Source organism: Vipera berus (assembly GCF_964194415.1).
Source record: "Vipera berus genome assembly, chromosome: 2".
Lineage (NCBI taxonomy): Eukaryota > Metazoa > Chordata > Lepidosauria > Squamata > Viperidae > Vipera > Vipera berus.
Genome location: NC_138203.1, coordinates 91,401,335 through 91,424,990, shown reverse-complemented (window position 1 = coordinate 91,424,990; position 23,656 = coordinate 91,401,335).

Below are 23,656 nucleotides of genomic sequence, written 5' to 3'. Positions count from 1 at the left end.
CCAACTGTGGCAGAAACAGGAGCCAGTGAATAATTGGCTCCTTAGAATTCCTCTCTGGATTAAGGGGAGGACAAGGATTGTCCATACGTTTGCTCCACACAAAATCTCCCTCAAGAGACTTTGTAAAACAACATTCTCCAGCAGCTTTGAGAGGTCTGTGGGAACCAGGAGAATAATTACCTTGATTAAGTGAAGGTACTGTACCTTCTAAAGAGCTACTAGGTTTACCCAGTGCTTTTTTTGTAAAAGAAAAAGGTGCCAGAACTCACACATGTCATACAACCCGCCTTGCCTACCCTACAAGGTTCCATCCAAAAAAGGTGTCGGAATTCCGTTCTGAGCGTTCTATGAGGAAAAAAGCCCTGAGTTTACCTATGTTCTCTCTTTACTATTTTTAGGAAGCTGCTTATTACTGACTTCTTTGAAGTTAAGAACCTTCCAAAGGGAAAACTTTCAAGCTTTACTAGGTCACAGTGAAAACATCCTTCTACCCTGGATGAAAGAAACCCCAATGTAAGTTTAAGGATTAAAAAGAAAAATATTACTTTTTGGAAAGCAACAAAAGGGGGGGCTAGAAAGTGAATGTTGGAAAGTTAAGGGACTTGAGGGACTTGAAAGAATATTTCCTGTGGAGTGTTCAAAAATTTATCAGAGAATATTTGAATATTTTGAAATCAATTGTAGGAAATTCTCCCGTGGGAAAGTTTTGTTGATTGAAAAATAAATAGATAATAACAGAGGACTTGAAGGCTGTCTGAAGGGACCCAGAGAGAACAAAGAATTACTCATAAAGGAGGGCAGGTCCATTAATACAATGGAGGAATAGTATTTGACTATAGAAAAAAAAATCAAGGCTGTTGGGAAAAATGTACTAAAAGTTATTTAAAAGAATGGTTGATACTATAGCAGAGGTGAATTTGGAGAAGAAATTCTGGACTGTACTGTAAACGTGATATGGGAAAAGATGGAGTGCATCTGAAAATGCATCTAAAAATGCCAGTGTATAACAGTGAAATTGGAAAAAAGAAGCCGGCATGAACTTACAAGTGAAACTGGCTGCTATCTTAATAATTAAAGGGGATATGCAAATAATAAATCAGAAGAGTGACTTGGAATGTGTGAAACCAAGGAAACTATTTTTGAGATGAGATAAAGAGAAATTACTGAAATTGTTCCTGAATGGAGACCAAGAGAAAATGATAAGAAATCAACTTGTAAGGCATTATTTGATGGGTTTAAAGATTGAGCTTTTATAAAGTAAACCAAAGGTTTACAAAGAGTGTCTGTTTGATCAGGGTTAAAATATATACTGTATGTTGTGTTTGCATTGTCAGCTTGCAGAAACCATCTGTTTGATGTCTCTCGCCTTTAAGCTGTCAATCTCCTTTTTGCCTTCAACTCCAGTTTGTTAATGGCTCCATTGCAAGTCCCAGTTTCTGAATGAAGCCTATTTTTTCATTGTCTTGCTGTGCTATAATATTTTGAAATGAAGAGAAGAACTCTATGATGTGACTCACACAAGTAGGATATGCCTACAATGTCCTTTGCCTCCAGCAAGATGTAGTCTAAGACAAGCAAGGCAAAAACTCTTCAAATGTTAAATTTGACAGTTCTGGTGAAGGACAGGCTGTATAGATACAGTGGGTTGAACAGACATCCCCTGTATGGGCTTTCTAGACATGGTAAAAAGTACTCTTCATGCTTTTCTAATGAATGGTAGCATCCTCTATAATGGATTGTGGTACAGTCTAAAGAGGACACAATGTAGGTTAGGAAATCGCCTCCTTCTCAGTCTTGGTCTCGTGCTAATCTCTTCTGATTTGGACATCAAGAATCCACGCCCACGATAAGATTAAAGGTTTTGTGTCCACATTTTTCTGTCTTCATTGCTGCATCAACCAGCAATCCTGTAAAAATAATATCTACATAACACAATGACAGAATTGGAAGGGACCTTGGAGGTCATCTAGTCCAACACCCTGCTCAGGCAGGCAACCCTATACCATTTCAGACAAATGGTTGTCCAATCTCTTCTTAAAACCTTCCAGTGATAGAGCATTCATAACTTCTGAAGGCAAGCCATTCCACTGGTTGATTGTTCTCATCATTAGGAAATTTCTCCTTAGTTCTAGGTTGCTTCTCTCCTTGATTAGCTTCCATCCATTGTTTTGTGTCCTGCCTTCAGGTGCTTTGGGGAATAGCTTGACTCCCTCTTCTTTGTGGCAACCCCTGAGATATTGGAACACTGCTATCATGTCACCCTTCTTTCCATTAAACTAGACATATCCAGTTCCAGCAACCATTCTTTATGTGTTTTAGCCTCGAATCCCCTAATCATCTTTGTTGCTTTTCTTTGCTCAGAAATGAATGGTTAAATATAAATGTGTTCATTATATTGTTTGCCAAAGAACACAATCCTGAATATATGTATTTTATCTTAAAATAAGCATTTAGATATACATTCTGGTATCTCCCCTAAACTAAGCACAACAACTCAAAATTCCAACAAGCACACGTTCTAAAGGACACACATGCTTCCATCTGCAATTACTCCAGAAGATATAGATTTTGTGAGGTTGACATATAGACTATCTGAAATCTATGAGAGAATCTATATCTTTTGGTTCATATATAAGAAATATATCAAACACATTTCAAGAAATTTATTACTGTATGATGTGGGTCTTGTGCATATTTTCCTGGTAGTTGTATGTTTGCTTTGCATCAAAACTTATTTCAGTTTCCTAACATAAAAAGAAGAAATATAAATACAGGGGATCAGAAAATATATTTTACTGCACAGAGAATGAGGACTGACTGACTACTCCTTCTTGTCCCATATTCTTATTTTAATGCTGCTGCTTTTCATCAGTTTACAAATATATCTGAACTTTCAAAAAGCCTTTAAGAAACTCATCAAAGGCTTCTAAGCACATTCAACAGCCTTGGGAATACGAGGAAAGGCAACTGGCTAAAGAACAGGAACTTGAAAGTAAAAGATTTTTATTTTTACTCTTTTTTTAGAGTAGAGGAGATATTCAATATATGTTCAGTGTGCAGGATTTTTTTTATTTTTAAATTGTTTATATATAATATGAAATTAGGATGAGTAGTAAGGTGTCACTACTCCTGAGCACTTAACAGTTCAAAAGCATGCAAATACAAGAGCTTAATAGGTACTACTTCAGTGGGAAGTGAGCCCTTGGCCTATAGCCATGCTGGCCACATGACCATATAAATTGTCTTAAGAAAATGCTGGCTCCCTTGGCCAAGAAACAGAGATACCCTGCTCAAGAGTCAGACATTACTCACATGGAAAGTTTTACCTTTTAGTGAGGTGGTCAAGGTTGCTGATGATACTGACTCTAGAATAGAATAGAGCTGGAAGGGACCTTGGAGGTCTTCTAGTCCAGCCCCCTGCTCAAGCAGGAGAACCTATACCATTTCAGACAAGTGACTGTCTAGCCTCTTCTTAAAAATCTCCAGTGATGAAGCACCCATGATTTCTGGATGCAAGCTGTTCCACTGATTAATTGTCCTCACTGTCAGGAAGTTTCTCCCTAATTCCAGGTTGCTTCTCTCTTTGGTCAGTTTCCAACCATTGTTTCTTGTCTTGCCCTCTGGTCCTTTGGAGAATAGTTTGATGCGTTCTTCTTTGTGGCAGCCCCTCAAATATTGGAACACTGCTATCATGTCGCCTCTATTTCTTTTTTCCTTTAGACTAGCCAAAACCAAGTCCTGCAGCCGTTCTTCATATATCTTAGTCTCCAGGCTGTCGATCATTTTAGCTGCTCTTCTCTGAACTTTTTCCAAGGTCTCAACACCTTTTTTGTAGTATGGTGATCAGGATTGGTTGCAGTATTCCAGGTCTGGTCTTACTAGGTTTTTATAAAGCGATACTAATACTTTGCGTGATCTTGATTCTGTGCCTATATTTATACAACCCAGGATTGTAGATTACTGCAGAAGTAATATTATAATATAAAAATGAAATTGGGAAGAGCTTCAAAAGGAATTCTTCAAATATATAAAATTATGGATGCTGTGCACAATATGGAAAAAAGGAAGGATCTGTCCTTTCTTGGGGTCATTTATTAAAGTGGGGTACACCATTTCTTTTGGTTTGAAAGTTGTAGCAGGCTTTGTGTTGGATGTTTGAGAATCAAACTGGCAAGACTAAGACATGATTAGGGGAGGGAAATATGGAGCAGGGTTTCAGAGTTTGTCAAGGGTGAAATACAACGTGCACCTTAAACTCCCTAAGTCTCTTATTAGCATCCAGAAAGGATGAGGAGGAAGAGGAGGATGGAGGGACAAAATAAAGGAACACTTTGGCTGCATTTTTTGCATTTTTATATTAAAACTAGGGAGATTCAGAACTGATGCTTTTCTTTTTTTGATAATATTTTATTAGTTTTCTAATTTTACATTTAAGTATTTAAAAAGCAGTGTGGTGGCTGGGTTAATCAATAATTCAATAACATACAAAAATCTTTAGTACAACTCTCAGGTTACAACATCAAATATTTCCTCTCTTTTTCCCTTAATATCTGCTATCTCGTATTTAAGCTAATACAGTTCTTATTATATCAACTAAGTAAAAACATCTTTATTACATTTATCAATATTTGTTTAGCTTATACATATCTTAATTACTTTTACATTCAATCTTTATAGACAATCAATGTCCTTTTATTGTTTTTTTTTCCAGTTTTTAGTTTCCCATCAATATTCAAATTTAACATTTAATATTTATAATTTCCAGGCTTTAGGTAACCAAAGTTTCCCTAATCTCAATTCACAACAGGATCTAATATTCAAAATACACATCTTATCTATTTGAGTATAGTCTTGTTCTATTTTCTGAAAGTTATCTATTTCCCACCATATTAAATCATCTAATTAATAATACAGTATCCCCTTCAATAAATCAAAACCATTATATATATATATATATATATATATATATATATATATATATATATATATATATATATATATATATATATATATATATATATATATATATATATATATATATATATATATACATATATATATATATATATATATATATATATACATATATATATATATATATATATATATATATATATATATATATATATATATATATATATATATATATATATATATATATATATATATATATATATATATATATATATATATATATATATATATATATATATATATATAAAAAACTCACTGGTCCTTGAGCCCTTGAAGTCTTCTTTGAAACCTTGTACAAGAGTGGGTAGAGCAGGGGATGTTTGCATCCTAGCTTCATCCCTTAATTTCCATTTGGCTTTCTCACAGAAAAGTATTGCAGGAACACATGTTTTGCTATACACAGGTTTATTCCCTTTGTGTGTATTGGAACACAACAAAAAAGGGAGGGAAAAAAGCAAATTGGACATAATGTCAAACAAAACTCCAAAAATGGGCCAGACAAAATTATTGGCACCCTTTCAAAATTGTGGGTAAACAAGATTGTTTCAAGCATGTGATGCTCCTTTAAACTCACCTGGGGTAAGTAATAGGTGTGGGCAATATAAAAATCACACCTGAAAGCAGATAAAAAGGAGAGAAGTTCGCTTAGTCTTTGCATTGTGTGTCTGTGTGTGCCACGCTAAGCATGGACAACAGAAAGAAGAGAAGAGAACTGTCTGAGGACTTGAGAACCAAAATTGTGGACAAATATCAACAATCTCAAGGTTACAAGTCCATCTCTTGAGATCTAGATTTGCCTTTGTCCACAGTGCGCAACATTATCAAGAAGTTTGCAACCCATGGCACTGTAGCGAATCTCCCTGGTCGTGGACAGAAGAGAAAAATTGATGAAAGGTTGCAACGCAGGATAGTCCGGATGGTGGATAAGCAGCCCCAAACAAGTTCCAAAGGAATGCAAGCTGTGCTGCAGGCTCAGGGAGCATCAGTGTCAGTGCAAACTATCCGTCGACATTTAAATGAAATGAAACGCTATGGCAGGAGACCCAGGAGGACCCCACTGCTGACACAGAGACATAAAAAAGCAAGATTACAGTTTGCCAAAATGTACTTGAGTAAGCCAAAATCCTTCTGGGAAAACGTCTTGTGGACAGATGAGACCAAGATAGAGCTTTTTGGTAAAGCACATCATTCTACTGTTTACCGAAAATGAAATGAGGCCTACAAAGAAAAGAACACAGTACCTACAGTGAAATGTGGTGGAGGTTCAATGATGTTTTGGGGTTGTTTTGCTGCCTCTGGCACTGGGTGCCTTGAATGTGTGCCAGGCATCATGAAATCTGAGGATTACCAAAGGATTTTGGGTCGCACTGTAGAGCCCAGTGTCAGAAAGCTGGGTTTGCGTCCGAGATCTTGGGTCTTCCAGCAGGACAATGACCCCAAACATACATCAAAAAGCACCCAGAAATGGATGGCAAGAAAGCGCTGGAGAGTTCTGAAGTGGCCAGCAATGAGTCCAGATCTGAATCCCATTGAACACCTGTGGAGAGATCTTAAAATTGCTGTTGGGAAAAGGTGCCCTTCCAATAAGAGAGACCTGGAGCAGTTTGCAAAGGAAGAGTGGTCCAAAATTCCGGGTGAGAGGTGTAAGAAGCTTATTGATGGTTATAGGAAGTGACTGAGTTCAGTTATTTTTTCCAAAGGGTGTGCAACCAAATATTAAGTTAAGGGTGCCAATAATTTTGTCTGGCCCATTTTTGGAGTTTTGTTTGACATTATGTCCAATTTGCTTTTTTTCCTCCCTTTTTTTGTTGTGTTCCAATACACACAAAGGGAATAAACCTGTGTATAGCAAAACATGTGTTCCTGCAATACTTTTCTGTGAGAAAGCCAAATGGAAATTAAGGGATGAAGCTAGGATGCAAACATCCCCTGCTCTACCCACTCTTGTACAAGGTTTCAAAGAAGACTTCAAGGGCTCAAGGACCAGTGAGTTATCTTCGCCCACCACCCACCCCTCCCTTCAAGATTTCCTTTTTCACTTTTCCAGTCTGATTATCTCAACCTGCCAACATCTCCAGGCTTGAAACCAAAATCTTCTATGGCATTTCTGTTCTTCAATTTTGCAGGAGTTTGACGCGTCAGGCAGCATCAGGCAGGTGCTGCTCTGGAATCATCAAGACTTGTCAGCTTTGTTAAGGCAGTGCTTAACTCTTGGTGCTTGTTGACCTAACAGCTCTAAATGAAATTGAACTCTGTCAATGGACTTTGCATTTCTTGCTCCATAAAAAGTAGGAATTGGCTGCTTAGGGGAGTAGTGGCCACATTAGCTGTATTGTAAAGTAATCAGAAGTCTCCCTCATGGATTTGAGTTATCATGTCATATTACTTTGGTTTGTTCTTACTGCATTTTATACCATCTTACTCAAAAGCTCAGGATACTGTTGAGACACATCAACATAACCATTAAAAGTCCATACATGGACTCCCCATAAAATGTCAAAAAGTGTCCTATTCAATGCCACCATGTTTAAGCCCCAGACATCAAATGTTCATTTCAGCACCCAATGGAACACCAGAATTGTAAGGGAGAGGTATACCTCAGGGGTGGTATGTTCCATAAATTAGGGGTGACCACAAAGAAGGTGTATCTCCTGACCTATGTTCCTCTTTTGGGAGTCAAGCACCCATCAGGCCCTCTCTAGATATCTGCACAGGATGGGCAGAGCTCTACTTGGTAAAATGATTTTCCAATACAGTCAGAGTTGCTTTGAAAGGGAGTTAGCTTATTCTAGAGCTAACATTAACTTTCATATATATTTTTCCCATCTCAAAATAGATAATCTGTTTGGTTTTGGCTAGTGCGTTATTAGAACCCAGCATTACATATTCTAAGTTGAGGCTTATGCCTTAGCATGTTCTGTGAATTCATCTGATTACTAGCCAGCTAATAAACCATAATAAATCAAGCTATAATATAGAAGAATGTGTGAACCCAACTATGAAGTTCACTGATAGAGGTTTTCAATAGGCCATTAATTTGTTTAATTATGTTTTTTTAAGAACTAGAAAAAAAATAAGGCACTCATGAAGAAGCATCCCCACTCAGAGGAAATAGTACGATACAACATGGGATTATAGTTACCAACTAATTTCCCAAAATAAGGCTGAAGAAGCAATACTTGAGCCCCTGTAAGTTTTTTAATGACACATTTTAGTTCTGTTTAGATGATCTTTGTATATTCATCTTTGTATTGTTTCTATTGTTCCAGTTGGTATTTGTCCTCCAGATTCCTCTGGAGTTCAGTCAGAATAGAGCTGAAAGGGATCTCAAAGGTCTTCTAGTCCAACCCTCTGCTGAAGCAGGAGACCCCATACAATTTGGGACAAACGGCTGTCCAATCTCTTCTTAAAAACCTCCAGTGATGAATCACCCACATCTTCTGAAGGCAAGACTTGGGCATTTTTAAATCCATGTTAGCAAATAAACACATATCTTAGGAAATTCTAAGAGGAGTAGGTACAGTTTTGTGAAGAGTTTCAAAACTGCACAGCAGCTGATGACATCACTAGCATTTCTTCTCCCCCTTCTCTCTTTATTTATTTAGTCTTTTCAGGATTTCAGTATGCAGAACCCTTGCTAATTCTTATTAGCTGATTCTTTGCTCAAACAATCACACTTCCCACAGAACGCAACAAAAAACCAATTCATCAACTCATGGGAGTCCATCGCAAGCTTATTAAAATCATCCAGTTTTCAAAGATTGATAGGTTCACATTGTTGTTTACTGAGAAACAGAGCAGGCAATACACAGCACACAAAAGGGACCGAATAGCAAACATATAAATCAGAATTAAAATCTCACCATTGACAACAGCTGCATGCCAGCATTGCTATGTTCTTTGTTTTCATTGCTGGCATATAAAGGCATACACTAGCGTTGTTCCTTTTCCTCTTATTTATTCTTGTAATATGAGAACAAGGAAGTGCATCCCTAATAGATAACAGGTTATTATATACAGCTCCTGCATACTAAAGAGGCAAACACCTTATTTATTTGACCCAGCTAACCTTAATAGGACTAATACAGAGTAGGTGGCTTTGTTATTGTGTTCTCTACTGACAGCCAGCAACAATTTGTCCCGTGGCAAGTCAGCCAGGGTGAGTTGGCCAACCTGGGTAGGCTGCGGCGAGACAGCTGGGGTGAGTTGGCCAGGGTGAGTTGACCACAGCAAGTTGTCCTAGACCCGGGGTAAGCAATTCCTGCTGGCTCAAGTATTCTGGGAGTTAGGGAGATTGCTCTACTACTGTTTCCTGAGGCAACCCTATGAGCAAATCCATTCTCTGCATACTAGGAGCTGTTATACATAGTATACATAATACATAATACAAAGTTATAACCAGAGAAGTCAGACTCTCATCTACCGGTTGCTTCATTTAAAAACCATTTGAAGTTACAATAATTTAAAACAACAACAACAACCCAGCTTTGTGACCAATTCTCGTAAATATGACTGCGATATGCTACAGTCACCATTCAGGTGCTTCACAACCAATTTCTGACAAGCACAATTAAGGAAGAATGTGGAAATACAGTCACAAGTTGTGGTCTTGTGATTTCTCATATAAGAATCAACTGGGAAATGATATAAGTCTATCACGGTTACACTTGATTTTTTTCCAATTTGCAATTTAGTCATGGAGTTGCCTGTCACAACTATAGCTGCTAAGCAAGGGCTAATGTACAGGTAGTTCTTGACTTACAACCACAACTGAGCCCAAAGTGAGACATTGTTGCTAAGTGAGATGTCGTTGAGTTGTGCCCCATTTTGTGTCTTTTCTTGTCACAGTTTTTTAAGTGAATCATTGCAGGTCTTAAGATAGTAAAGATGGCTGTTCTATGAATCTGGCTTCCCCATTGATTTTGCTTGTCAGAAGGTTGCAAAAAGTGATCATGTGATCCCGGGATATGCAACCATCATAAATCTGAGTCAGTTGCCAAGCATCTGAATTTTGGTCACATGGGGATGCTGCAACAGTTGTAAGTGTGGAAAACAGTCAGAAGTCACATTTTTTCAGTGCCATTGTAACTTTGAACAGTCCCTAAACGAACTGTTATGAGTTATATTTCTGATGACTCTTATTGTGGAGAAAGCTTTGAGAGATGCCTATTCTATTTGCTCCTACTTTGATGCATTCTGTGAAGATATACTGTCCCATGCTGAAAAAAGGCTGAATGCTTGCAAGGAAATAAAACAGGCAACCAGCAGCAAGGTGGAAGGACTCAGTTACAGTGGCAGTTACAGGTTAGGGTTAGAATGTCATGAAGAAATCTATCAGACTCAATCAGAATAGAGCTGGGAGGGACCTTGGAGATCTTCTAGTCCAGCCCCCTGCTCAAGCAGGAGTCCCTATATCATTTCAGACAACTGGCTGCCCAGACTCTTCTTAAAAACCTCGAGTGATGAAGCACTCACAACTTCTGAAGGCAAGCTGTTCCACTGGTTAATTGTTCTCAGTGTTAGGAAGTTTCTCCCTTGATTCCAGATTGCTTCTCTCCTCGGTTAGTTTCCATCTGTTGTTTCTTGTCTTGCCTTCTGGTGCTTTGGAAAACAAATTGACCCCCTCCTCCTTGTGGCAGCCTCTCCAATACTGGAATACTGCTATCATGTCCCCACTAGTCCTTCTTTTTCTCTAGACTGGCCATTCCCAAATCCTGCAACCTTTCTTTGTATGGTTTAGTCTCCAGGCCTTTAATCATCTTAATTGCTCTTCTTGGCACTTTTTCCAAAGTCTCAACCTCTTTTTTTAAAAAAATCTGGTAACCAAAACTGAGTGCAGTATTCCAGATATGGCCTTACTCAGTGCTTTTTTTGTAAAAGGTGCCGGAACTCACACATGTCATACAACCCGCCTTGCCTACCCTACAAGGTTCCATCCAAAAAAGGTGCCGGAACTCCGTTCTGAGCGTTCTGAGAAAAAAAAGCCCTGGCCTTACTAAAGCTTTATAAAGTGGTACTAATACTTCATGTGATTTTGTTTCTGTGCCTCTGTTTATACAACCAAGGATTGTATTAGCTGTTTTGGCTACTGTCACACACTGCTGACTCATGTTTAAATGATCATCCACTAGGACTCCAAAGTCCCTCTCACAGTTACTGTTTTTGATCCAGGTTTCACCTAATCTGTGCTTGTACCTTTGGTTTTTCTTGCCCAGGTGTAAAACCTTGCTTTTTTCCACATTAAATATCAGTTTGTTGGATGGGGCACATTGTTCAAGTCTGTCAAGATCTTTCTGGATTCTTCTGGGGTGTTGGTTATTCCTGCCAGCTTTGTGTCATCTGCAATTTGGATGAGATTCCCTTCTATTCCCTCATCTAAGTCATTTCTGAAGATATTGAAGAGGTATGGGCGTAAGACAGAACCTTATGGTATCCCACTGCTTACTTCCCTACATGCAGATGTAGTTCCACTAAGAACTACTCATTGAGTATAGTTTGTCAGTCAGTTACAAATCCACCTGGTGGTGATGTTGTCTATCCCACATTTTTCCAGCTTACTAAGAAGTAGGTTGTGGTCTACTTTGTCAAATGCCTTGCTGAAGTCTAAGTATACTATGTCCACAGCATTTTGCTGGTCTACTAATTTCATCACTTTGTGAACGAATGAAGTAAGATTGGTGTGGCATGATCTGTTTTTAACAAATGGTTCTGGCTACCAATTATAAATTCATTTGTTTCTAGATGTTAGCAGATCTGTTTTTTGAATATTTTTTCCAGTATCTTCCCAGGCTTTGATGTCAGGCTGATTGGTCTGTAGTTTCCTGGAATTTCCTAACAGTAAAAACACTTAATCAGTGGAACAGCTTGCCTTCAGGAGTTGTGGGTGCTCCATCATTGGAAGCTCTTAAGAAGAGACTGGACTGCCATTTGTCTGGAATGCTATAGGGCAGAGGTCTTCAAACTCGGCCCTTTTATGACTCATGGACTTCAACTCCCAGAATTTCTCAGCCAGGCATGCTGGCTGAGGAATTCTGGGAGTTGAAGTCCATGAGTCATAAAAGGGCCGAGTTTGAAGACCCCTGCTATAGGGTCTCCTGCTTGTGTAGGGAGTTAGAGTAGAAGACCTCTAAGGTTTTCCAAGTCTATTATTCTGTTGATATTCTATTAGTTCACTTTGTGCACTCTTGGCTTGAATGCTGGATGTGGCATTTGGTCACTCATCTGTTGAGCGTATGGAGAAAAGGACATGTATGAAGGTCTTTGAATAAGTTCGTGTATTAGATAAACATAACTGAATTATATTTACCTAATACAGGGGTATGACCACAGAGACGTCCTCGGACAAGCGCTGGCTCTTCAGCTTTGAAACGGAGATGAGCACCAGCCCCTAGAGTCAGAAACGACTAGCACGCATGTGTGGGGGTACCTTTACCTTTTTAATACAGGAGTGTAAAACTGCCAGCCCATGGGCCGGACGCATCATCGGGAAACCACCACCTACCCCATTGCCAGCAATGGCGAAAAAGCTCTGACATCACATGACATCGTGAGTTTGACATGTCTGACCTAATATAACTGTTCATAACAGTTGAACTTCAGTGCATCAGTTTGATAGAGAGATGATCCTGGAGTGCCTCCACTGAAAGCTGTCAGAGCAGTCACTTCTAGTGGCTTGGAACTCCCTGTTCTCTGGAGTTCATCAGATGTCCATAAACTTGCTTTCCATAACATCTTATGAAGTTTTGTACGACTGCTTTTCCATCCATACCCCTGCACACACACTTAATAGACTGTGGGGTCCTTGGTGTTGTCTGAGTTTGTTGTTTTCTTGCAGATGTTTCATTATCCAAACTGAGCAAAATCATCAGTGCCGGAAGAGAGTGGGGTTAGATTTCTGTTTATATATAAGTGACTTGCCCTGTCAGGGCACCGAGGCCCCACATTTCAACCCTGAGCTATAAATATACTCTTATATTGGTAACATTTACTAGAATTGGGTAACCACACAAAGATAAAACAGTTATATCTGTGAAATTGCCGTTCTTTGAAAATAGCAGCCATGCACTCTTTTCAGTCATACTGGGTTAGTATACTTTATCTTGATAGAAAGCAGGATTCCATGTATTTTATCTCCAGAAAAGTAAAAGTAAGTAATTTATGCAGTTCTCGTTGACATCAGCCATGAGAGAAATATTTTATAAAGGAGAAAGAGGGAGAGTGCAAGAGAATGTATTATGTTCAATATCTTCATTATTGCAAAGCTTTCATTCAGGTATGATTTTTTTGTTCACCGAAGCTATTTATTTTGGAGATTTAAACTGAAGTTAAACATTGTACTGAGATAGCACCTTCTCTCGTTTCAATCCACTGACAATGACAGACAATTAACACTAATAACTGTCAGATAGAAAGGAAGCAAGTAAAATGAGACCCATAGGAAAGTTGTTGTAGCCATCAATCTCTCTTTCATTCCTGCAAAATACAATATCACCAATGCTGGCTCATCTTAATAGCTTATTATGTACATTTACATTATCTCTTCCCTTGCATTCTACATGACAGTGTTTTGCTTCTAAAGTCAGTCCGAGAGAATTTTATTTTCTGAAGAGAATTTTCCTGGCTTCTTCTTCTGTTAACAGATTTATGACTGTGAGTGCCTGTTGGGGTGACGCATTTCATAGCCTGAAAGTCTCCTTTTCAACATTTTTGACTCTAAAAAGGTCAAAGAATGTATGCCAACCCTGGACTTGAAGAAGCTATGGGAGGGGAGGTTGACTTGTTCATCACTCACTTCAGTTCTGCCCAGCATAAGCTGATCAGAAGTAGCTTGTTCATCACAGATTCTCCTATTTTATGTGTTCCCAGGTTCAACTTATGGTCACCCACTCACAGCCCTGGAAAATAGCCACACTCAAATCACTTTCAACTGAACACTGAAGCCCAATCAGTTCTTTAGCACACAGAGAAGCCTAGTGAGCTTAAAACAGCAAAACTTTACTGGTTACAATTAAGAGCCTTGGTGGAGCAGTGGGCTAATGCCTCCTTAAGTAACACCAGCTGCCTGCAATTAGTGCAGGTTCGCATCCCACCAGGCTCAAGGTTGACTCAGCCTTCCATCCTTCCAAGGTAGGTAAAATGAGGACCCAGATTGTTTGGGGCAATTAAGCTGACTTTGTAATAATGCCACTTGGGGTGTGTGTGAAAGCCCTAATAAGCAGGCATATACATAGAATGAAGGCTACTGCTAAGTTTGTAAAGCCGCCCTGAGTCTTCGGAGAAGGGCGGGATATAAATGGAATTAAAATAAAATAAAATAAAATAAATATACTCTGTCTGTCTGTCTGTCTGTCTACCTATCATCAATATCTATCATCTATCTATCTCTTTGAATTTGCCAATAGAGTATATTTACTCACTGAGAATATAATTGTAATGTGCTTTTTAACATGTTTGCCCAACAAGAGTCATTGAAGCATAGGTCTACTTCTTTTTTCTTTTTTCAAAGGGCAATTGTCATAACTTTCCAGCTGCTTGGAACCTCTGCACTCCATGGCATTCTCATGGCTATTTCATTTAACACCCAGCCAGTTTTGTACGATTGGACAAATAAATAAACAAATCAATTAAAAATAGATTGGCAAGCACCTCCATTTTTTTTTCCTTGCACGCAACTCTTGCAGTACAAGAGTACTTGTCCTGTACTGTCTTATTTGCCCACCATTTTAATAAACATGAGATACAACATTGTGACTCGTATATCATAAGTCATAGGATGAAATACGGATGCACAGCAGCAGCAGAATTTTATCCCAACGTAGTGGCTAAGTCTCTCTGGAGTTACTCTCCACCAGCTTTTATTGATTCTAGTTTAATTTCAGCACTTCTGGGGGTCATTTTAAAGATGAGAGAATTGCCCCTTTCATTACTAACAACTATCCTGAGGGATGGGAAAGAATAATCATCAGGTTTGGTCAAATGCTTTAGCTTCATGTCAATGCTCCTGAATGAATAAATTCTTGCCATAGGCTTAATGAGCTACAAGGAATTTCAAGAAGAAAATCAAAGAAGGTACTTGAGATATTTCAATAGTCCCTTCCCCCCCCCCCCCACACACACATACTCATGCACTAATCTTCTCCACAGTTTAGCATCTTGCCTGCCACTTTGTCTGGTTTGAAGCATCCCGTATCTCTGCATCTTGAGTGTCAGGTTTGGTGCAGAGTCATAAAATATATAAAAGAGTTCATAAAAAAAAATATGAAGAATAGTTGCAGGATTTCGGTTTGGCTAGTCAAAAGAAGGACTGGGGTGGACATGATAGCAGTATGTAAGAGGCTGCCACAAAGAGAAGGGGGTCAACTTATTTTCCAAGGCCCCAACCAAACACAATGGATGGAAACTAATCAAGGAGAGAAGCAAACAGTGAAAACAATTAACCAATGGAACAGCTTGCCTTCAGATGTTGTGGGTGCTCCATCACCTGAGGCTTTTAAGCAAGAGACTGGACAGCCACTTGTCTGGAATAGTATAGTATTGAGCAGGGGGTTGGACTAGAAGACCTCCACGGTCTCTTCCAGCTCTATTCTGATTGAGTCTGATGCCTACTCATACACTAATACCTGCCAATAAATAGGAAAACAGCAATAGAAGCATTAGCAAAAAGAGCATAGATGAAGAATACAGCTTTCATTGTGGATGGCATAATAATAAACTTGGATAAAAAGATGACCGCACCATTAAAAAAAGAAACATTCAGCAACTCACTCTTGAAATATGCTGGGGTGGGGGTGTTCAAGAAAGATCACACTGGCCCTTAATTTCAAATAACTTCTGGCAATATTCTGAGTTCACAGTGCCTGAATTATAGTCTCTAAAATGAGTAATATGATATAAACTGTACTGAGATGGGATCAGTTTCACTCCAATTTATTTTACCGTTTTGCATTAATCAAGGTATATTTCGGTGCATTGCTAGCAGAGGGATGCATATATAATTATTTAAAGAAATCAATACCAATTTTCCCTGATTTCCAAGCAATGTATATACAGTATAGTTGTCCTCCTAGATTCACAGCTCTCCTTGGAAGATCATATAGGAGCTGTGACTAGGGGGACCTTCGCCCAGGTTCACCTGGTGCACCAGTTGCGGCCCTATCTAGACCGGGATGCCTTGTGCACAGTCACTCATGCACTCGTGACCTCCCGTTTGGACTACTGCAATGCTCTCTACATGGGGCTGCCCTTGAGGACTACTCGGAGGCTCCAGCTGGGGCAGAATGCAGCCGCGTGAGTGGTGGTGGGGGCTTCCCTATACTCCCATGTAACACCTCTACTCCGCAAGCTGCATTGGCTTCCGGTTGCCCTCCGGGTAAGATTCAAGGTGCTGGTTATGACCTATAAAGCCCTAAATGGCATGGGTCCGGGTTACTTACGGGAGCACCTGCTGCCGGCATCAACTTCCCTTCGTCCAGTGCGCTCCCACAGAGAGGGCCTCCTTAGGGTGCCGTCGGTCAAAGAGTGTCGACTGGTGGCCCCCAGGGGGAGGGCGTTCTCTGTGGGCACGCCAGACCTTTGGAATCGTCTACCGGTTGAGCTCCGGATGGCTCCCGACCTTCGCTCCTTCTGACGGGACCTAAAAACACATTTATTTGAACAAGCTGGCCTGGTCTGATGGGTTTAGGGGTATTTTATAGTTTTGTATTGATTTTGTTGAATAGGGCTGTAGTATTTATATTTTTAATTTTTGTACATTGTATTTTATTGCATTGGCCTGTACACCGCCCTGAGTCCTTCGGGAGAAGGGCGGTATATAAATTAAATAAATAAATAAATAAATAAATAAATAAATAAATAAATAAATAAATAAATAAATTTATTTATTTGCATGTAGCACTTTGATTAGTGTTGATAGAAAAACTGTGCTGGGGAGCAACTGCAAAAAAAAGCACAACTCAGTCACAACATTTAGCCAAACCTCCTTTGAAGACTGGCCTAGTCCTGTCTCTCTAGGTTTAAACCTAACTATTGTTTTCATGGCAAGGATATCATCAAGATAGCAACGCAATGTAACAGATTTTTTAATCCAACCTAGGCTTTGGGGGGTCTAGCGTAGTGCCTATGGATGCTAATGTATCAGCAAACAACTACATTCGTGACTTATAGATTCCATTCTGCACATACATTTTTAATTCCAACTCAGTTTTCAAACACAGGATTTGTGAAATGAAGGAATTAAGATATTGGACTAGGAGAAGGGAGAATAAAGATGTCCATTCAGGCTGTAATATTTGCAAAAAAAAAAAAAGGAAAATGCTCCAATCATACATCCATGCATCTTCTAGCTTCACCATTCTAGGCTATTAAAAGATCTGCATAACTTACAATATTAACCAGACTGTCAATAAAAAGGATTTGAGATACTACTAAATAGGCAATGAGAATAATGGGCCATTAGTTTCATTGAACATGGAAGGTCAAAAGAGAAATATCCATCTGTCATTTTGGTACTGACAGAATGCATATATTTTGAGATGAATGTCTAACGTTTCAAAAATTTAGGGCAAATTGCATGGGAAATCAACTCAATTTGTAAAAGCATGGAGCCTCATCCACTGTTTAAATTATTTTCATAACAGCAAGTTTTTGAACACTGATGTGTCCCATATCATTTATAGTTGCAAATGTATAATGAAACCATGCCTCAAATAGCCCTTTGCAGGTACATTTCTACAAAAGCAGATATGCAATATGTATATTGCAGAAAACAATAGGCTGTCAATATTTACACACCTTTTACCTGTAGTACATGTTTGATATATCTCTTTTCTGTTCCTTTTTTTGCTTGACAAAGATTATTTTTTCAAGCATTTGTGTAATGCAAGTTGTAATAACATATACGTTATAATAAATACTTCATGAATTCAGCTGCTGGAAATGTCATTTAATCTAACAGGTCTCTGGAAGGCTAAATCTGACTATCCATGTGAAGTTAATCTGTTGGTTATCAACATTCTGAAATATTTTGTGGATTCAGACAGTTGTGACAAACTTCATATAGTTTATTTATTCATTTGTCTCTATTTCTTTTCATAATAGAAATCAGATATGTGTGCATTTTATTTAATGAAGAGAGCATAAAATTGCAAAAATGAAAAATGGATTTTTATTGCTCCTAAATTTTGTAAAAAGAGAATCAACTTGTCCAGCTCATCAAGATTCTTAATTAGTAGTAGAAAACTACTTTAAATAGTTTTTTGACCTTTATTTAACCATCTCATTCAAATGGATGGAAAAGGATCCTCTCGCTCCCCCCCCAGAAGAAATTTTCAGTAAAATCTGGAAGCTATAATCCTTATGATGGGCTGAAATTTTGTTTCAATTAAATGTGGGAAATTAGGTGTGTCTAACCAAAACCTGGCTGGACCTGGGAGGGGGGGATTCCTTTCTCAGATCTGTGTCCTCCCAAATTTGGGTTTGGTATCAGCTGAGATCCAATGGGATGTGGTGTATGGTTGTTGTTATGTATGGCTGCTCTCAGAAGTTCTGTTGTGCCAATAACCAGATATGGGATAGTCTAGTTCAGGGGTAGGCAACTTCACAAATTCTCAGGCTGTAAAGGAGACAGTGGGACATTTGTACTTTCAGACTTGCAAAATAATAATAATAATAATAATAATAATAATAATAATAATAATAATAATAATAATAATAATAATAATAATTATTATTATTATTATTATTATTATTATTATTATTATTATTATTATTATTATTATTATTATTATTATTATTATTATTATTATTATTATTATTATTTAATTTCTATACCGCCCTTCTCTCGAAGGACTCAGGGCGGTGTACAGGGAAAATACAGTAAAAATACAATGTACAAAAGTTAAAAAAGAATTAAATAATACAGCACAACTCCAATAAAATTAATACAGTTAATATTAAAATACCCCAAACCCATCAGACCAGGCCGGCTTGTTCAAATAAGTATGTTTTTAGGTTACGTCGGAAGGAGCGAAGGTCGGGAGCCATCCGGAGCTCCACCGGTAAACGGTTCCAAAGGTCTGGCGTGCCCACAGAGAACGCCCTCCCCCTGGGGGCCGCCAGTCAACACTCTTTGACCGGCGGCACCCTAAGGAGGCCCTCTCTGTGGGAGCGCACTGGACGAAGATAGGGCCGCAACTGGTGCACCAGGCGAACCTGGGTGAAGGCCCCCCTAGTCACAGCTGTTATATGATCTTCCAAAGAGAGCTGTGAGTCTAGGAGGACACCCAAGTTGCGAGCCCTATCAACTTACAATATTAACAATATGCTGTTAATGTATCCTTACAATAAGTAGAATTAGCTCATCTGGTCATGTTTCCTGTCCGGTTTACCTGGGAAGGCTAACATCAGTCTTGCAAGTCTAAAAGTAGAATTTTTTTTTTAGAACTTGAGTATTTAGTCCTTTCTGAGCATCTCTCCTCCCATTTATTTTTATTTATTTATTTTAATTCCATTTATATCCCGCCCTTCTCCGAAGACTCAGGGCAGCTTACAAGCTTAGCAATAGCCTTCATTCTATGTATATGCCTGCTTATTAGGGCTTTCACACACACCCCAAGTGGCATTATTACAAAGTCAGCTTAATTGCCCCCAACAATCTGGGTCCTCATTTTACCTACCTCGGAAGGATGGAAGGCTGAGTCAACCTTGAGCCTGGTGGGACTCGAACCTGCACTAATTGCAGGCAGCTGGTGTTACTTAAGGAGGCATTAGCCCACTGCTCCACCAAGGCTCTTATGCAGCTGTGCATTATGTTCTCTTATTTGACCTTTCCCTCAGGCGGCATCTCTTCCTCCATCTTCCAAGGTCATTTCCACCTACCATTATACAACCTGAATGCAATTAAAAATAAATATTGGGGACATAATTATGAGAAAAATCATCATCTGGGCTGTTTTTTTTCTTCCAATCAAAACCACAGGATTAATTAGGAAAGCTTCAGCCTGATGACACAAAGCAGAACCACAGTGGCCACCAGCACCAAAAGGATTGAGAAAGAAACCCCAAATGTACTTTGAGAATGGTGTTGAACACAGAAGTCACTTTTCATAGAATATTTGAGACTTTGGAGAACAGGTTTTGATATGGAATTAATTTTAACAATGCAAACAAACAGGACTTCTTCTAGTTTCATTATTGAGCAATGGGAGCTGGAAATTAAATGGACCATCTCTTTGATCTGCTACTCTTGGGGCTGGCTTTCACTGCCAAATCGGTCTTTTACTTTTGTTCTCATTAAGAAAGCCTTGAGAAAGCTTTAAAAACCTCAAGGATCCCAGGAATGCGGTCAAAAAAGCTACTAAGGCAGAGGAATCAGCGGGATGTACAAGCCATAAGTACACAGATTTAGAGAACAGATGTACATTTCCTGCTGTTTGGGGGAATGTGCTGAGATCAAAAATGAGCTAGCTGCAATAACCTTGAAGCCACATAGTCAGACACAAAGTCCAATTTATCGAAAGGAAATGTCTGACACCCAGATAACAATCTGGGTAACACGCCTTTTTGACAGAAGTTGCAGCATTGCTCATAGGTTGCAGCATTGGAAAGGGGATTTCCCCCTCCCCTGAGCTCTTACAGATGGAGATTGGCTTGCAAAGTCGTCTCCGGACTTTGCATACAGTAGTGAGAACCTGCTGGGACTAAAAAAATGGGTTTAGGTTGCTTTTGCAGCTTTCTTACCAAAATGTACCAAAATTGCCAAAATTGTTCTTACTTATAAGCAGAGATGCTTCATGGAACTGGTAATGACTAAGATTTGTAACCTGCTGTATGCTTTATCTTATTTTTTTTAAAAAAGAACAGGTGATAAAGTGAATAGATGCTGAATAAATGTGAATGGAATACAAAAATGGGAGATCAGCACAAAGGACTGCACTGAGGTGAATGCCATATATATAGAGAGTGAATTAGTATAAAATTGAAAAACAAAGATATGGATGAAAATTGGGTAAAGAGGAAGGGAAAGATGGCCCAGATGAAATTGATCAGATCCTGAAAAAAGTTTTGAGAAGTTTAAAGAACAAAATGTAAAATTGTATATGAAGCAATGTGTGTAATTGCTGAAAGTAAATATGGTATAGAGCAGACATGTCAAACTCATGATCACGCAACATATCAGGACGGTTTTGCCATTGCCGGCAATGGGGTGGGCGCGGCTTCCAGATGATGCATCCGGCCCATGGGCTGGCAGTTTGACACCCCTGGTATAGAGTGTCAACTGTCTGACTAGCAAACTCAAAATCAAGGAATCTTCAAGGCTTTGAAATGCCATAAAATATAAAAATTTATTGAGTACACACCTCAGAACAAAAGAAGCAAAACCAGCTCTGGTTTTGCCACATAAAATTTTACCTGGTTAACAATAGCTTCCCTTAACAGCCATCTACCAGGTGTTCACATTGTCTAATTATAATTCTTTGTTTTGTTATGGGAATGGTCCAGTTCTTCACCTGACACATGCGTTAGTGACCTTGTCATTATTGTAGGCCCTCATGGTCTGTTGACGGCTTCTTAGAATCCCATTTCATCCCCATGCTTTCTACTCCTCCCCTGTTTCTATGGCAAGTTGAGTAGCGGTAGAAGTTAGCAGCAACTTAGCAATTCAACCTTGACAGAGAGGTATTGCAAATAATGTTGGTAAAAACTAATTTCATTTCTGTTTCCCTTTTTGTTTTTCTCAACACATTCTTTTAATTCTTTTGGTTTACTATTTTAATGCTTTTTCTAAGCCCCACCTATTGTTGCTAATCTCAGAATAGTGCAACAGGATTTTTGCATCCCCTGGTTTTTTTTCTGCAAGTATGCAGGTATATTAATTATCTTTGTTATACTCAGATTTACTTGTTAAAATTTTCAGCTAACTCCACCACCACCACCCAACCTAGAAACCTGTTTGTAAAACTTTTGGTTCAGATACAGTTGGTGAAATAGCTAGTATCTGCATTATAGTCTACATCACTGTATAAACTGAATTTAAACAGGCCACTTCTCCTGTTCTGGCAAAGCCATTATTTTCCTCAGTATGGGAGAGTCTGCACCACTCCCATTTACATTTAGATTGAGGAAGTGTATGCGTATGTGTTTGTGTGTATGTTTGTGTGGGTATGTATAATGTGTGTATGTGCATATGTGCGTATGTATGTCCTGTCCTCTACCATCTTCATACACACACACAAACACACACACACACACACACACACAAATTCTATACATGACTTTTTAGTTGCTAGATAAAAAATACTAAGAATATGTGTGTCAACCCATTTTTCTAATTAGCATCTCTGTCAGAATCCATTTATATCACATTTCATAATTGTATAGGTAGAACAACGTGCTATTTCTGGGGATTCTGCCATCTCTCCGAGGGGGGGGAGAGGATGGTTACTAAAGCGATTTTCAAACAACAGGGGATGTTTTACTGGGGAAGGGAGGGGGGACAGACAGGTCTGGATTGTATCTTCATTTACAACTGAAAAGGAAAGCAATAACCATAAAACCAAGGAGAGTTCCCTTTCCCATGGAAGGACCTGACACCTAGCAACTGACGACAGCCTGACCAAATGGATGAGGGGAGGGGCTGGAATGGGAATGGTTTATATAGGATTGAAATGTAACTTTTCTCAGATTCCATCTTGTATTCCCACAATCGATTCCATCCTAGTAAACATTTTCCTTTTGGACTAAACTTGCATCCAAGAGTTCTTATTTCCTAAGATGTGGATTGAGGTGGGTCCTGACAATCTCAAATATTATGTAAATGAAGCCATTCAACAGAATTGAGCATTTGAAAGACAGTGTGTGTGATTGGTTTTTTTTTTAAAAGCTAATTAGTAGGGATTTTCTCCAAAATGAAATGGCTCATGTAATAATTTATTTCCGTTTCAGGATATTGTCAACATTTTGAATGCCTTCTTTCTAATTAAGTATGATGGATGAAACATTTAATGATTTGTTCAAGCTTGGGCACAGGTGATTAATAGGGAGAGCAGCAAAATTTTAATATTCCATTGTTCCCCTCCCCAGAGAGTTAGTCCTCAACTTATGACGACAATTGAGACCAGAATTTCTGTTGCTAAGTACGTTATTAAGTTGTTAAGCCCAATTTTACTTTTTTTTGCCAATTTCTTATCAAGAGAAATCAGTTGATAAGAAAATCACTGCAGTTGTTAAATGAATCAGCCCTTCCCCATTGCCTAGCTGGGAAGATCATAAATGGCAATCACATGATCCTAGGACACTGCAACCCACTGTAAATACATACCAGTTGCTAAGCACCTGATCATGTGACTCTTGAAACAAATGGTAAATCTAGGAAGTGGTCCTAAGTCACTTTTTTTCAGTTCTGCTGTAACTTTGAATGGCCACTAAACAAACAGTTGTAGGTTGAGGACTATCCTTACATGTATTTTCCTTTGTTGTGTAATGTTCAAGTATTATTAATTGTTGGCTTAACTATTCTATTCTGGCACACCGACCGTATCTAGAATTCCATCTCTTTCCACTTCTTCATATTATGTGAATTTCATTTTTATTCTTGCTGCTGTGTTTGTGAGATCCTTATATTCAGTAGATAACATTTGATGATCCTCTTCCAATAAATATCATCTGCCACAGAGCTGGGAAATGT